General features: G+C 44.4%; 2 pseudogenes; one reads left to right on the plus strand and one right to left on the minus strand.

Annotated features, from left to right (window-relative positions):
• Nucleotides 1-337: 337 nt before the first annotated feature.
• On the plus strand, nt 338-3,420 carry LOC136497649 (potassium transporter 19-like; annotated as a pseudogene).
• Nucleotides 3,421-5,348: 1,928 nt separating this feature from the next.
• LOC136497743 (DNA cross-link repair protein SNM1-like) lies at nt 5,349-8,734 on the minus strand (annotated as a pseudogene).
• Between the last annotated feature and the right edge of the window lie 8,157 nt (nt 8,735-16,891).

A 16,891-nucleotide genomic window follows, 5' to 3' on the forward strand; every position in this document is an offset into this window, starting at 1 on the left:
AATCTGTGACTAGATTTTCACTGGAAGAAATAAACTGGGGGGAGGGAGCATCCGATGGTAGATTGATTAGTGTAGCTTGGGATGTCAGATAATGTATGATGTAACAAGGCTGCCTAAGAAATGTAGAGGCAGAGTCCGTGTTTTGAGAAGTCCTTTTGTGTGTGTTACTTTGTACTATGTGTAGTTCTTTGTAATTAGCTAAAAATGATCTTAGGTTTACAATATTCATCACCTGATTATTGAAGCACTGCAATTGAAATCATGTATGCAGATATTTTCATACATTCCAATAACCCCCTAATTACCCGGAGGTGTCATATGTATCAAGACAGCACAAATGTCTCTAGAAGTTGAGAACCCACCAGGAATAGAGATGACCAGACAGCTCAAACGACAGGACTCGCTTTATGGTGATGCAGAAAAGGTCTCCAGCTTCAAGCATCATGGCTCTGAGGTCTGCTTCCCAGGCAACTTGGTTACTGTGTTAGCGTGTTGCAAATATGCACTGTCACTGACAGAAAAGTTTTACTACAATAAACCTTATGATAACACAGGGAGGCTGGTCGCGGTTGCTGCATCTTGCATTTCAGAGCGTTGGTATCATCTATGGGGATGTTGGGACATCACCACTCTATGCGATATCCAGCACCTTCCCTGATGGCATCAAGAACAATGATGACCTCCTTGGCGTCCTCTCCCTCATCCTCTACACCCTCATCCTAATACCAATGGTCAAGTACGTCTTCATTGTGCTTTATGCAAATGACAATGGAGATGGTAAGCTGATAAATCAGGAAATTTCAACCTGTCAACCTAATATAGTCACCATATGCCTGTTGTTTATTCGGTACTTCACATTTAACAGCAACCTACTGCTGTTCTAGGTGGCACGTTTGCTCTCTACTCACTTATATCGCGGCACGCCAAGGTAAGGCTGATACCAAACCAGCAGGCTGAGGATGCTATGGTGTCAAATTATGGCATTGAAGCACCTAGTTCACAACTGAGGAGGGCACAGTGGCTGAAGCAGAAGCTCGAGTCTAGCAAGGCAGCAAAGATTGGCCTCTTTACCATTACAATCCTTGGCACATCAATGGTGATGGGGGATGGAACCTTGACACCAGCAATTTCTGGTAACAGAAACAACATATGGAAAAGTCATAAGGACATTCATATTCAGTATGCAAAATCCTAATGCGTTTCTTGTTCTTCTAGTGCTCTCTGCAGTGAGTGGGATCAGAGAGAAGGTGCCAAGCTTAACTGAAAGTATGTGAAAAAAGAGCTTCTACAAACATTGATCAGTTTGTACGCTTTTGTTCAAAATGTAAATTATTTGCTATCATTTTTCGTGCAGCCCAGGTAGTCTGGATTTCAGTGCCAATTTTGTTTGTGCTCTTCTCAGTCCAGCGCTATGGTACAGACAAGGTTGGGTATTCCTTTGCTCCGATCATCACAGTGTGGTTTTTTCTTATTGCTGGCATTGGAGTGTATAACCTCATTGTACATGAGATCGGTGTTCTTCGAGCCTTTAATCCAATGTACATAGTAGATTACTTCAGAAGAAACGGGAAGGAAGGATGGGTTTCATTGGGTGGTGTTATCTTGTGTGTCACAGGTAAACTTTTCATCAAAAAAGTGCAATTGCAATGGTAGTCTATAGCCTACAATCTCAATGGTCTATCGTATGCAATAGGCACAGAAGGAATGTATGCAGACCTAAGCCATTTCAGTATCAAGGCCATTCAGGTAACAAGGACATTCACACCCATGTTCTTTGCTTCACCATGTTGATTCTCCCAACACTACATCCAATTTTACAGGAAGCAATTTTCAAGTTTGTAGAACAGAAATAACTTACAATGTTCGTTGTGTTTTCACCTACAGATCAGCTTTAGCACTGTCTTATTGCCCTCAGTGGCACTGTGTTACATCGGGCAGACAGCTTATCTGAGAAAATTCCCAGAGTGTCGCAGACACTTTCTTTAGATCAATCCCAGGTATAACGAATTAGGCGTACAGTTTTTCTTCATGGAAATGAGAACGCATAACGAGCAAGATAAACTCTATGTTCTAATGCAGAGCTAATGTTCTGGCCAACCTTCATTATTGCCATTCTTTCGGCTATCATTGCAAGCCAAGCTATGCTGTCAGGCGCATTCGCCATCCTCTCCAAGGCTTTATCCCTTGGCTGTTTCCCCAGTGTTCAAGTGATTCATACCTCGAAGAGCTACGCGGGCCAGGTTTACATTCCTGAAGTGAACTTTTTGATGGGATTAGCAAGCATCATAGTCACGATCACCTTCAGAACCACCACCGAAATTGGCAATGCTTATGGTAAGCAACTAGAAGATCCAAAATTTGTTTTTGACACCCAGAACAGATAGAAATCACATTTATGTCATTTGATTTTGGTGATGTGCAGGGATCTGTGTTGTGACTGTGTTCTCAATCACCACCCACTTGACGACTATTGTGATGTTACTCGTTTGGAGGAAAAAGTTTATCTTCATCTTGTTTTTCTATGTGGTGTTTAGCTCCATAGAGCTGATTTACCTCTCATCCATACTGACGAAGTTCGTCCAAGGTGGGTACCTGCCATTCTGCGTCTCGCTTGTCCTCATGGCCTTAATGATAACATGGCACTACGTCCAAGTCATGAAATACTGGTATGAACTGGACCATATCGTGCCAGCGGATGAAGTGACAGCACTGCTTGAGAAGCATGAAGTGCGGCGGATCCCCGGGGTGGGCCTCCTTTACTCAGACCTGGTTCAAGGTATTCCACCTGTATTTCCACGTTTGGTGCAGAGGATACCCTCTGTGCACTCGGTCTTCCTGTTCATATCGATCAAGCACTTGCCTATCCCACATGTGGCTCCTGTGGAGCGGTTCCTCTTCCGGCAGGTCGGGCCAAGGGAGCACCGAATGTTCCGATGTGTGGCGAGGTATGGGTACAGTGACATGCTAGAAGAGTCGGTGTTGTTCAAAGGTTTCCTCTCGGAGAGGCTAAAAATGTTCATCCAGGAAGAGGCTGTGTTTGAGACGAACTCTACAGCCGGAGATACCCAGACAAGTCCCGATGAGGTGATCGATCCCGAGGTGTGTGGCCATGATGAGAACATCACCCCTGATTTGGCTCTTTGGGTCAAAAAGGAAAAGCAACTAATTGACACGGAGATGGAGCGAGGGGTGGTCTACCTTATGGGGGAAACCAATGTCATAGCAGGACCAAAATCATCTGCGGCAAAGAAGATAGTGGTAGACTATGTCTACACATTCTTGAGAAAGAACTTGATGGAAGGGGAGAAGGTGCTCTCCATTCCAAAAGACCAACTACTCAAAGTAGGGATCACATACGAGATATAGGTGAGCCTAACTAAGCCATTCTTGTTCATATGCTGGCCTGAATAAGATAGTGAAGTGCAATTACTGATTAGTGGCCATCCAAGCAATAGAGAATTTTACATGAAGGTTTTCTTTTAGTTTTGTAGGCATGATGTTGTCAATGTTAAAGTATATCACAACTAGGATAGAGTTAGTTGAGATTATGATCCTGTGTACCAACTTAGCCTCAAGTCATGTAAACTTTATATATATTGAGAGGCTCAACGTAAATCATTTAGTTTCATTCAATTCTATTCCTTCCACATGGTACCATGAGTTTAAGTTCTAATATTAGGCACAAAGTTCTAATATACTCCCTTTGTTCTTTAATATAGTGTATTCAAGTATTCAAAAAAATTATAAAAATATAAGGGATTTGAGAAAACAAGAGAGAATTTTACACTAACTAGTATCACAAATTTGGTAGGTATTATACTGTTACTTGTCATTTATCAACTAATCTGCATTAATCACGTTAATGATAACATTTGATTAGGAAATGAAGTAAGGGTATGTGTTTTTGTGTACTCTCTTAATTTGTCCTGAAATCTCTAGAATATATATATTATATTGTAGGACGGAGCAAGTAAAACGCCTCCTCGGTCTATAGCACCATCGCCGCGCCCATGGTCGCCACCACATTTATCCACTATGGCACTTTCTGTTGTATCTACATAGTTGTCACCTATGCATCGACAACTATTGCGCCTCTTGCGAGCCAACTGTCTACACTTGGTCTTCGCCAAGTTGTTTTAGTTCTTCGTTGCCGACATCAAGTACTATTGACGCTGTCGCCAAACCTTGCGTTCAGACCACTTGCCTTCAGGCAGGAGCGTTCGCTCCTACACTGCTTCTTCATCCAGCACAACCTTGTCGCTAGTGTCGCCATCTCTTCCCACACCTACTTTGTCTACTCCAACAACAGTGGGCTGCATCCTACTTTGTCTACTCCAACAACAGTGGGCTTGCATCGGCACCTTTTACCCCGTTGCACACCACAATTGTCACCAAGGCCCTCTCTGCTAGTTCCTTACACACTGGCATATGGTTGGGGCCCTCTATCTAGTACGTCTAGTATTGGCAACAGTAGTTCATGCCTTCATAACCCGATGCACAATTCGTCTATGGTGGATGCCTTTGTCCTTGATGCGTTCCAAGGCCTAGTAACCCGACGTACACTTTGTCTATGGTGGCTTGACTGCACCAGCTTCAGCACTGACCTTCTCGTCCTCTTCCAGACGTCCAGTCTACCTCGATTGCATCATTATTTTTCGTTTACTTCTTTGACGACCCTGACTATGTCGACCTTAGCATCGCCCCCTTCCATGGGAGTAGATTAAGCTATCCGTACACGTCTATGAGCTCTCTATACATGCCAGTAACATCACTGCTCCAGAGAGCAGCAGAGACGGGAGAAAGGACCAATGAACATTTCTATATCACCATTACTCAAGGTTTCCAAAATTATCTGTCGAATGCTAAAGATCGAGTCGACAAATATTCTGGAGGCAAAGGATATACCCAAGGGAACTCACCAACTAATAGTACTAGCATGAAGACTGCCAAATAACGCCCATGATCAAGCTGATGTGCATACAAACCCACCATGGGTTGTTAGCTGCATGAGAACTGGTACAGTACCTTGGATTGGAATCCCACCATTTCCCATTAGAACAGAAAATGAAAGATCTAACATGGTCTCTGATGATCAGCAACAGCAAGGCATTTTGAAGATGCTGAGATGTGGGACTAACCAAAGATTTTCTAGGCTTAGAAGGCAATGGTAATATTTAGATGATTGTCCATAACTATGATGGTAATGTAATAGCATTAAGCTTATTCTTATGAGCAGCAGAAATCTCACCAACATATGTACTATTACCATTACCACCTTGTAGAAAATCATCTGGGATGAATAAGAACAAATAGTTTAATCACTACAGTAGCTGAAATTTGTGCTTATGTTGCCAATAGAAGTCCAGCAGGTGTTAGGCTATAGACCTTATCATGTAATTGGAATTCAGAAGCTGGGTCATGTATCAATTTCTTCCACAGAATTCTGAAGGCAGCATAGCCAACTCCCAATTGCATCTAGGAAATCCCACTACTCTAGCCAGTAAAATACTAAAATCTTGTATTTCGATTCAACATGAGGACTGAGTGTAAGCATGGTATACAACAGTACCACATTGAATAGAGTAAAGCTGACGGCGAAATAGAAAAAAAAAAACTCATCAGGCTTTATTTATCACAGGCGCTTCAGCCATTCCCGGAAATGTGCTTGCATTTTATCTCGGCTTGTCGCGTTGCCAACATTAACAGTAGGAATTACCTTTTGAGGTCTCAGAAACTACCAATGCAAATATTAACCTATAGTTAGAATTCAGCTAAGATGAGAACAATGTAATATTAGGTTCAGGGATTTACCATCACAAAATCCCTAAGCTCAGTGAAACTTGAATGCTCGCTATAAGGAACACCTACAAGCATAGAAAATCAGTTTGAAACAACTCATAATTGAATGAAATCTGTATGGTAGTTTGGTATTAGGAATGTTTATCATGAACACGTGATACATATTGGACAGTAATAAGGCAATATGGAGCCATCGTTTTGCATTAAGACTCTCAGTTTGGAACCACATGTACTTCTAAAACAAATTGAGCTTAAAATCTTCAAATAATCAAAGGAACCTCTAATGTAGGATGCACCTCTCTTGACTTAATAAGCTGCAACTGCATCTGTCAATCTCTATTCGGTATGGAAGATCAGATATTTCATATCGGTAAAAATAACCATTATGCAGATAGCACTTAGCAAAAGTAAGTTTTGGATCTTCTGGCAAATCAGCCATTTGAATTCAGGGCTTCCCCAACGCTGCTTTTCTACTAGTAGCCCCAAGTGCCATGTAGGATCGGATAAAAAAAGTAGGTGCTCTATACTTGTTATAGTGGCTTGCAGAAGCTACATATGCTTGGGGAGAGAGAAGGTGGTCCATGCTTAAAAAAGAAGAGGGAGAGGAATAAAGGTGAGGTATGATGAAAGGAAAAAGTTTTTTGCAAACCACAAGTAATGATAGTTTGCATTGTGTGAATAGTAGTCTCAACATTTCCTAGTCTATGTGGATCACTTTATTTGTACTAGAACCACTAGGAGTGTTAGCCTCCATTGGTGGTGCCCTCAGGAGATCAATAAACTCAGTCTGCATTTGACAAAGAATAGGTCCAGACTGTGTATACTAAAAGAATTCCACGTTTGGAATAGTTTGGGTTCTTATTGACCTTTCATTAGCAATAAATAAGAGGAAAACCATTATCAGCATAACCAACAAATCATACCATAGATTGTTACACTGCCATTAGAGCTTGGTTTTATTAGGTCAAGATGCTTTCCAGTTGCCTCAGAGAAAGTCCAACCTGATAAAACAATAGAGATAATCTTGAGAACGATGTGAATGCGTATTCCAGAAGTACAAAAATTTATCTCCCGAACTTCATTAACCTGTAGGCCGAAAAGCCAGCACAGCTAGAAATCTTCCATTAAGAGTCTCCAAGTACTTCTTCAAGTTCTGACAAATGCTACTTTGTAATCAGAGAGGTTCACTTGCTGAATTCATTGAATTCATATGAGATTCATTAACAAACCTCATGATTTACAGATCCAAGGGGCAGAACATGAAGTGGTGAACTTTGATTGCATGAACATATCCTTTTGGATAAGTCTGACCAGCTAAATGAGTGAAGAATCCACCTCCTTGATGCATCAGTGTATATAGGGACCTTTCATGAATATATTAACCAGAGAATAAGGTCTGCATGTTCCAAAATCAATAGTAAAGTTCAACTGTAAAGTACCTCTAAAGCTTGGGAAATTGCTAGATACACATTCTCTTTCCCAATGCTATATGCCCCAACAACAGTGAGGGTTTTTGGTTGCTTCTTTAGATATCTTCGAGCTGTCCTCACAACAAAATCAATAACGTCCTCCTGGGGTGGGAACCTACAGTTTACCATGTTCAGCAAAGTGCTGATAAAACAGAAAATGCCTAAAACTTGAGGGTCGTATACTTACGTGTATTTGGGATTGCAATATGTTGTGTCCAGGTAAACCAAATTTACCCGGCCTCTCTGGAGAAGTGGATGCAATTGCATAGATTTTGATGCTCTAAAATCCCCAGTGTGGAGATAGGTCTTTCCATCACTTAGACGGAAGTGGATTAGAGCTGCACCAGGGCAATGGTTGGCCTCCAACAAGGTAACTGTCACTCCCTCTACGACATACTCGGTATCAAGCTCCAAAGGACAAATGTAGCTGCAGTCATTGATTTGAATACATGTTGCTGGGGCCTGAGAAATCACCATGAAACAATTCAAAGAGGGAAATAGAAGCGAGCCTTACTCGGAATTTACTGACAGACACATCTTCACTAGGCGTGCAGAGAGTGCAGAACAATAGATGGGGCCATGACACCATTTCTTGGTCAATCCACCGTAACGGTCATGATGAAAGTGGCTAAGGAAATATGCCGAGAATCCCTCAACTTGTCCATACCGAAATGCATCCACCGTGAATGGTGTGCCTAGGTTCATTAAATTTGCAGGTGCATGAACGAGATTGGCAAATTAAAAAATTGACGGTAACAGCAATTCAATGGATGCTCAGCAATTCAATGTATGCCATCCTCAGTAGGCAGTAGCTCAACAGGCATACCATATATTCTCAATTTAGTGAAAAAAATGCCTAAACTATAACAAACTAATTTGGGACTAATTTCGTATCCAACCATGAAACGCAGCGGCCTTTACCGGGAATCTTCTTGTAGAAGGGGCACGCGAGGGGCTTCTTGGCCGTCACCCCACCTCCTCGGTGCCTCCTCGCCTCCGCTTCCTTCCCAACCAAGAACCGGAAAGGTAGGGGGAGGGGGAGGAATCCGCAGCCCCGAGCCCCTCGCTCCGCGGCCTCTCGATCCCCCACGCCTGGAAGAGGCTCCTCTGCACAAGCGATGAATCCCCAACCTCCCGCCGCGGCTTCTCGATCCCCCAAGCCTGGAAGAGGCTGCTCTGCACGAGCAATCCGCCTCCCCTCTCCTTCTCCTTCACACCGGGTGGCCCTCCGGGCGCCCGCAGCGGCGGAGGGGCGCGCAGGGAGGACCAGTCGGTGCCGCTGCGGTAGAAGTCCTCCGCGAAGCCGCTGCTAGAGGCGGCGGGGGAGGAGGGTTGAGCCGGGAATCCGTTGTCTTCTTCGAGGTCGGCGGGGGAGGGCAGGGACCAGTCGGCGTCGCCTTCGGCGGTGGCCATCGGAGCTGGGTTCGGAATGGCGGCGGGAACACGGAGAGACGAGGGAGAGGGAACGAAACGTTGCCCGGACGTTGGGAAGCGTACAGAAGAAGATTGGCAAATGTGAAGGGGACACGTTGATCGTGAACCGTTCGATCAGTTTGACACTTTGACCCCGACTCGGATCGGACGGCATGGGATCCATCTTGTAATTAGAGATGCTGATGCTGTATTGACCGTCCAACTCGGCATTGATTTCGAGACTTTCGTATATATTTTTTTTCAAAATGGTTCCGGCTATATGAATTTTTTAGGGCGTGTTCGGATCGTCAGCAGAGTTTGCCACAGGTCATCACGCCTTAGGAGCCTGTTCGGTTGGCTGGTTCGTATCGTTGCTGGTTCGTGAAGAAGTACTGCTGGCTTGTTTGTGTGAGAGAAAAATAATGTTCCGGCTAAAAATTTACGATCATTTACGACAAACCACAGCCAAACGAACAGGCTGTAGGACAGTTCCAACCCATAGTTTCTATGGCTAGTTTTCAAGACAAAATAGAACAATAAATGATCTATAGAAACTAACCTTCACGATCCAGAGTTTCCATAGTAGTTTTAGAGAAAAATTTAATAGCCTTGTACATGCATCACGAAAAAAACGCTGATCAACTATGGCAAGCATCCAAGTTGCTTGCGTGAAGTTGCCAATACAGAAAACTAATAAAAACCTGTTCTTGCGTATATAGTATTTCAGTATCGCAAGATGATGTTGTCCAGTCATCAATGTGCAGCAAGAAACAAAGCAGGTGGGATCCTTCCTTTGCAATGCCTCACCCATGAAGAAATCTGAAGCTGGACAGAACATACCACAAAGGAACCGACGGAACAAAGACACCCGTCCACATAAACTGTCGCACAGGATGAAGGGCCGGATTGAGTATCTGCACGCGGGAGCAGAGGGCGGAGCCGACCATCACGCACGCCGGAGCATCGCCTAGGAGAAGAGCGCCGAGCAGTGGCGGAGCGTCGCTGTTGTGCCGGGGGACGGAACGGAGGAGTGGGGTGCGGCGTCGTTAGCTCAGGAGAGGATGGAGAGAGCGCATGCCACGGAGAAGTTAGAAACAGCGGATCCCATCGGAAGGGCATAGAAACGACGTGGCTCATCCCAACGCTAAATCGATGATTGCCTGGTGCGTAGGAACGAGAGCCGGCACCGTTTCTCATCTCAGAAACCGTTTCTCTCTCTTTCCTCTTAATAACTCTCCTTCCACGTCAGCAAAACGATGACGTGATAGTCTATTTAGGGTGCGTTTAGATCAAAAAAAATTTTGGATTTTGGCTCACTGTGGCATTTCGTTTGTATTTGATAATTAGTGTTTAATTATGGACTAATTAGGTTTAAAAGTTTCGTCTCGCGATTTCTCGACCAACTGTGTAATTAGTTTTTTTTTTCGTCTACATTTAGTACTCCATGCATGTGCCGCAAGATTCGATGTGACAGTTACTATACAAAATTTTTTGGCAACTAAACGGGACCTTAATGCTATAAATATTGTTAGTATTTTCTATAAAGCTAGTTAAATTTGAGAAAGTTTGACCAGCACGTGTACCGTAACATAATTTTTGGGAGAACGGAAGGAGTACTCCTCAAAATAAACAGAAAACTAGAAAAAAAAAACAAGCGAAAAGGCGGTAACCAAATGTTGCTTTGGCTATTGGGTTGGTTTAGTTTGCGCACTGTATATTTGGTTGACAATAATTAAAGATATACAAGAATATAGCTAGAGCCTCAAATTAAGTACTCTTTCCATCCTTGAATAAATTATTTTCTAGAGTTATCTTAAGTCAATTTTTTTACTTTAACCAAATTTAAAAGAAATAAGTATAAATATTCTTGACACTAAATGAGAATATTATAAAAATAGTCTATTGGTGTATCTAATTATACTAATTAATTTTATGTCATAAACTTTGACATTATTTCTATAAATCAGTTAATTTTTAAAAGTCTGGCTTAAGGTAACTCTAAGAACTGATTTATTGAGAGAGAGAGAGAGCGAGTAATCACACACAACACAATATATGATGGGCGAGGTGATCCTGACAGCATGGATCCGAAGCGCTGGCCTGTGGAGACTGGAGAGGGCCTCTGATTGGCTTCACAATTAATGGTGCCCCCGGGTCGGGTTATCGTGGAGTCTGAGGGCAGTCCCAATGGTGCATTGATGATGGTTTCTATCCTCATTAAATGACTTGCCACGTAGGCAAAACGCTGACATGGCAACGTAATTAATGAAGAAAGAGAGTAAAAAATCATAGAAATGGTTTCTTCATGAAGAAAGCAGGTCTACTCTTGACCCAATGCACCAAGAAACCATGAAATTGCCATTGGGGAGAAACCACAAGTTTCTAGGGAGCTCATGTCGCACTTTCATTGGAGGAAGAAGATAGAGTTAGGAGAGAGAAAGAGAAAATAATTATTACTCATAGAAACCATGGGTTGGAAAGCCGTACTTTTTTGTGCGGTATCCTATGTTATAGAAACTACTAGTTTCTTTCATTGGGACTGCCCTGACAGTGCTAGGATTGTGAAGGCAATGTCTAATCGCAACGTCGATAGATCAGATATTAGAGGTACTGTTATGGAGGCAAAAGAATATTTGCAGCTGCTGGTAGAATAGAAGTTCCAGAAGGTAAAGCGAGAAGGCAACAAGGTGGCCCCATAAATTAGTCCAATTAGAGCAACTCCAGCAGTAACCTCCAAATTAGAGCCCCCATTTTATATTTGAGTGCCTATCCCTATTTTTGTTGGTCCAAATTTGTGCTTCCACTTCAGCTGTAGCCCCAAAACGAAGGCCCCCAAATCCATATTAGTAGACAATGACATAAGGGGCCCACTTGTCATTGGGTCAAATCTATCTTCTTCCCCTGAAATCCACCCCACATACCATGACGCGTGCAGAACGAGCGCTCGCCTGTGCCGGCAGGGCTGCGGGGGCCGAGCTCGCGCGGCCAAGCAGAGGGGACCGAGCCCGCACGGCGGAGTAGAGGGAGGCCCGCACGGCGGACCAGAGGGGAGCAGCGGGCCCGCGCGCACGCGGCGGCGGCGGAGAAGGGGCCGACGCCGGGGATGGGAGGTCGCAGACGCCATGGCAGGGGGCGCGCGCTCAAGCTTGCGCATGCCCAGGTGGAGGAGAAGGGGCCAGGCGCCATGGCAGGGCGGCGCGAAGGGGAGGAGCCGGCGAGCCCTCCGTCCCTGCCTTCCGTGGATCTGGTCGCGCAGAGCTCGTCGGAGGAAGACACCGGAGGGAGAGGAGCTACTGTACGTCGAGTAAAACCCGCGCGTGCACACAGAGATCAGCGATATGGAGGAGCGAGGTACACACACTTTATTAGCTGCTCGACCAACATATATATATATATATATATATATATATATATATATATATATATATATATATATATATATATATATAGGAATTCTTCCTCTTCCTCCTTACGCTAGAAATACAAGTATGCAGAGCAATCAAAGTTGTTACCAGCAACAAGCCAATAGCCAAAATATTAAATATTTACAACAAAAAATGGTGACATACCGTTAGCAAATAGTTATACACCTTCACAGTCGTCCCATCAGGTTGTGTTCGCCCATTAATATACCATGGGCAATCAACACCAGTGCAATCAGCAATGTACATCTTCTTATCTGTTTTGACTAAGTGAAATTCAAACTCCTCATTTATTACAAATTGTTTCATGGCCAGTCTAAACTCCATCATATTTGGATACATGGTGCCAACATCCATACGAGGCTTGTTAGGATCATAAGCATAGAGTCTGATACATGATCATCAACAAGAATTACAGCACCAATTGTGTCAATATCAATGTCAGCAGTTCTATTTTCAGCTGTGCTGTCCCTCTCAGCAGCAGCCTGAGCCTCAGCCTCACTAGGCCTATCATGCTGATTATCATCAGTTCTCAATCCTAGAAGACAGAACAACGGATCCTCATCAATTATATCTAGCATACCCTCACCCTCTTCATCAACTATATCACTTGACCGCGGCATCGTGGTGCCTCCTATTGCGCCGGCCGCCTCCTGCGGGTTCGGCCGAGGGAGCGCTCATCGTCGCCGAAGCGACGGAGCGCTCCCAAATCCCACGCCGGGGCCGATTCCGCCAACCGTGCCCCACGGCTGAGGCGGCCATGGCCACCGGTGGGCGTGACCTCCGCCACACCACCACCATCACCACGAACGCGACGTTGGGGATCAGGTCGGAGACAGCACACGGCTGGTGCTGCCAGCGCGGAGCCTCAAGGCCACCGAGGAAGCAGCCTTGACGACTCGATCCGCACTGCTCCGAGCTTCCGACGAACAGCTGTGAAGAAAAAGGTATGCAGGTGAGCCGCTCCACACTAGCACCAATCTATTAAATTTTTTTTATTGTTTTAGATCCTTTTTATTTGAACGAACCCCTTTGTTTCAGATCTGATCGTGATATAGCTCATCATCATATTTTGGCAGGATTGATGAGTAAAAATTGTTACTGCATAGCACGAGATGACAGGTGAGGTTCCTTGCTTGCCCCAACAACAACAGCTACTGTAGACCATATGCATCTGGACCCTCTTTGCCAACAAAGAGGTGACTATTCCCAATGTTTCCCTCAAAAACAACTATTCCCAATGTTTAATGTGGCTGCATTTTGAAACAAGCATGATTTCTTATTTTGTTGGTCCCTCTGCTTCCTCATAGCAATATTTTCTATTTCTCACACTTATTGCAGATCTTTGTTCAAAGGAGCTTGTCATCCTCGGTAGGAGCAAAGACGTGTGATATGTCTGCGAGTTACTGTTCTACTATTTTTGTAGACGGAGATCGTAGATCGGTGCCCGCAGGGTCTCGTGGCGGATCATCTCCATCCAGCAGGAGGAGGGCCACGGGAACGAGGCGCATGCTGCCTCCATCCACGCCTACCGCTCCAAGATCGAGGCCGAGCTCGCCCGCATCTGCGATGGAGATCCCGCACCTGTGGTGGATGAAGGGCGACTACCACAGGTATAACCATTATCTCTGGCAAATCACACTTTTTATTCTTCGTATCTGCCTCTAGACGGAGTCGATGGATTTTCGCTTATTATATGAGGGATCTTTGTGTTTAGGATTCATATTAGCGGGGGTTTTGAGTCCTTGTTTGGGCACACTTGGCATCCGTTTCATCTGCTTATCATATGTATGACTAGAAATTAGAGACGGTAACACTTCTCTTCAGTACATTTCTGGAATAAGCATTTTTTTATTCCCTGGAATTTTTCTCGGTGCCCTTTATATATGATAGGTTATCAAGAGTGAAACATCTGGAAACTTTGAATTTGCACTTTTGACTATCCTCAGATGCGCGGAAAACCAGCAAAGTATTTTGCTAAGGTATTGCACCCATGTTGTTTTCAGTAAAGAAATACTGTGGCTTTGATAACCTATGCAGGCACCATGGGTATATAAAATCATTGATTGATTTAGAGTCAAGCTATGTTTTCCTGATAGATTTAGCCATAGCCAACAGCTGTTCTTCTCTCCTATGAAATTATAATTTAACATTTGGTGAAACAAAGAGCACTTTTGTGCCACCCTGGGAGACATGACGATCGTGGCTGCTGCAGACGCCACCAACAACACTCCATCCCCACAGACGACCTCCGCCGATAGACGCCTCAAGCACTTCACCGAGAGAGTCACAAAGTGAAAGGTCCTAATGGCTAGAGGGGGGTGAATAGCCTATTAAAAATTTCTACAACAACACTAAAGCAAGTGATTAGTTAATAAGATGGCGAGACGAATTTTGCGCTAGCACTACACTTGGGGTTGCAAACCACCTACCAAATTCTAATTTCTATGATCTCTAGTATGTCATACAAGAGCTATGTCGCTAAATTACACCTAGGTGAACAAAGAAAGCTAGATAACTACAACTAAAGAGCTACACAAGCTACAAGCACTACACAAGGTGAATACAAAGTAATGAGAGAGAAGGGTAGAAGTGATATACCGCCGTGGCAAGTGATCGATCAATGAATATCAATGAATACCGAGGAGACAATCAAGACTCAATGATTTTTCCTCCGATGTTCACTTGCTTGCCGGCAAGCTAGTTCCTGTTGTGACGATTCACTCACTTGGAGGTTCACGCGTTAATAGGCATCACACGCCTAACCCCGCAACCGGGTCACTTTTCAACGGCTAAAAACTAGCCGTTGGGGCACCGGATAGGGTGGCGGTGGCACCGCCCCTAGGGTGGCGGTGACCACCCAGCCATCTGCTCGAATGGTGCATCGCCCTCAGGGCGGCGGTGCCCGCGGCGGTGACCAACCCCATTTCACCAGTCTCTAGAAGAAATGGCGGTGGCACCGCCCTCCTCGCGGTGGTGACCGGGCGGTGCACCGCTCTCATGGCGGTGGTGTACACTGGACGCACCGGTGCCCGCTTCACTTCTCCTGAGTCTCGGCCATGTCTAGGTGGGCACCGCCCTAGGGGTGGCGGTGCCCTAGGGCGGTGCCACCGGACACACAGTGGCAGTGCCCCCAGGGCAACTGGCTGCTCTCGGCCTCCTAGTCGGTCACCGCCACAGGGGTGGCGGTGCCCCTATGGCAGCCCCCCAAGCCGAGTTTCGCCTCCTTTTCTTCACCTTTCTCACCACCTTTGCAAATATGCTAACACTCCAAGTGTTTCACCATCACGTGTAGTGTGTTAGCATTTTCACAATCATTTTTCAAAGGTCAATCACTTTCTTACCGAATCTGCACTAGGCCTAAAATGCATATGCATGTTTTCCAACACCTAGTGGCACTAGATGATCGAGTTGTTCGATAAGTGCTCCCATCTTAATAGTACAACCATCTATCCTAAATGTGATCACACTCGCTAAGTGTCTCGATCACCAAACCAAAAAGCTCCTATTAAGTTTCACCTTTGCCTTGAACTTTTTGTTTTTCTCTTTCTTCTTTTCCAAGTCCAAGCACTTGATCATCATGGCCACCACACCATCATCATGATCTTCACCATTGCTCCATCACTTGGAATAGTGCTATCTATCTCATGATCACTTTGATAAACTAGGTTAGCACTTAGGGTTTCATCAATTCACCAAAACCAAACTAGAACTTTCACAAAGGCGAGGCAGCTGCCACTCCTGAAGCTGCCCGGAGATGATACGACCCACACCGAACGTACACCGCCCACGTTCCCCAAGAGGAGCAGACGGATAGCGGCGTAGTGCATATCACATATCCCAGCGTCCAAGCAAGGTGAGCACCTTCTCTTGAAGCGCCTGGGAATGTCATCGCTGTCAACGTTGGCCCTGAAGACATACGATGAAATCTACAGCGGTGACCCCAGTAATATGTAGGCGCTACGTGACATCTTCACTATTAGATTCGGAATCAGAGAAGCATAGAGCTGTATTTCATCTTTGTCCCTCTAACCAAACGCGGAACAGAGATGTCCCCATCCCTCAACCAAACACCTAGCAGGGACCATCAAATTCCAAAATGCTAGAGTGGATCCAAGCGAGTTCATGGAACGGGAGAACGAGGACGGGGATGGTTCTCTATTTCCATCGCTGCAAACCTGATGGGGACTAGTATAGTACCCGTGTTAACGCCGCAAGCCTGACTTTTCGATTAATGCATATATATATATATATATATATATATATATATATATATATATATATATATATATATATATATATATATAAAATTCAAGTTTTCATGTGCATCTCTAAAATCACGCCGTGGCGTTAGCACGGGGCACTATACTAGTATACTTTATAATCTCAGACAGAGCCTTCGCTGAGTATCGCAAGAAGAGAAAGGTGCATAGATCTTTCTAAGGAGATGTCACAATAGATCGTAAGGACATGTTTATCCTATCACAATCGTCAGCCAAAAACCAGTGCAGGTACTAAGTGATGCGCGCAATGCACCAGTACACCGACGATGATTTATCGGCTGGAGAAATTGTAGTGTGTATACTTTACATTCCATATAAATTCATTAATTCAATAAAAGAGACTATGGGATCTAATTTGACGACCCTAATTAATTAAGTCTTTGCTTCTAGCTAGGATTTTTATGTTTCTAATGGTATGTAAATCTCTCCTATTATATTCAATTTAGAAACTGTGATTTTGACAACCTTGCCTACTGTTGCCTTTTAGGCTGAATCACGTTTTGAG

This window comes from Miscanthus floridulus, chromosome 12, assembly GCF_019320115.1.
Source record: "Miscanthus floridulus cultivar M001 chromosome 12, ASM1932011v1, whole genome shotgun sequence".
NCBI classification, from domain to species: Eukaryota; Viridiplantae; Streptophyta; class Magnoliopsida; order Poales; family Poaceae; genus Miscanthus; species Miscanthus floridulus.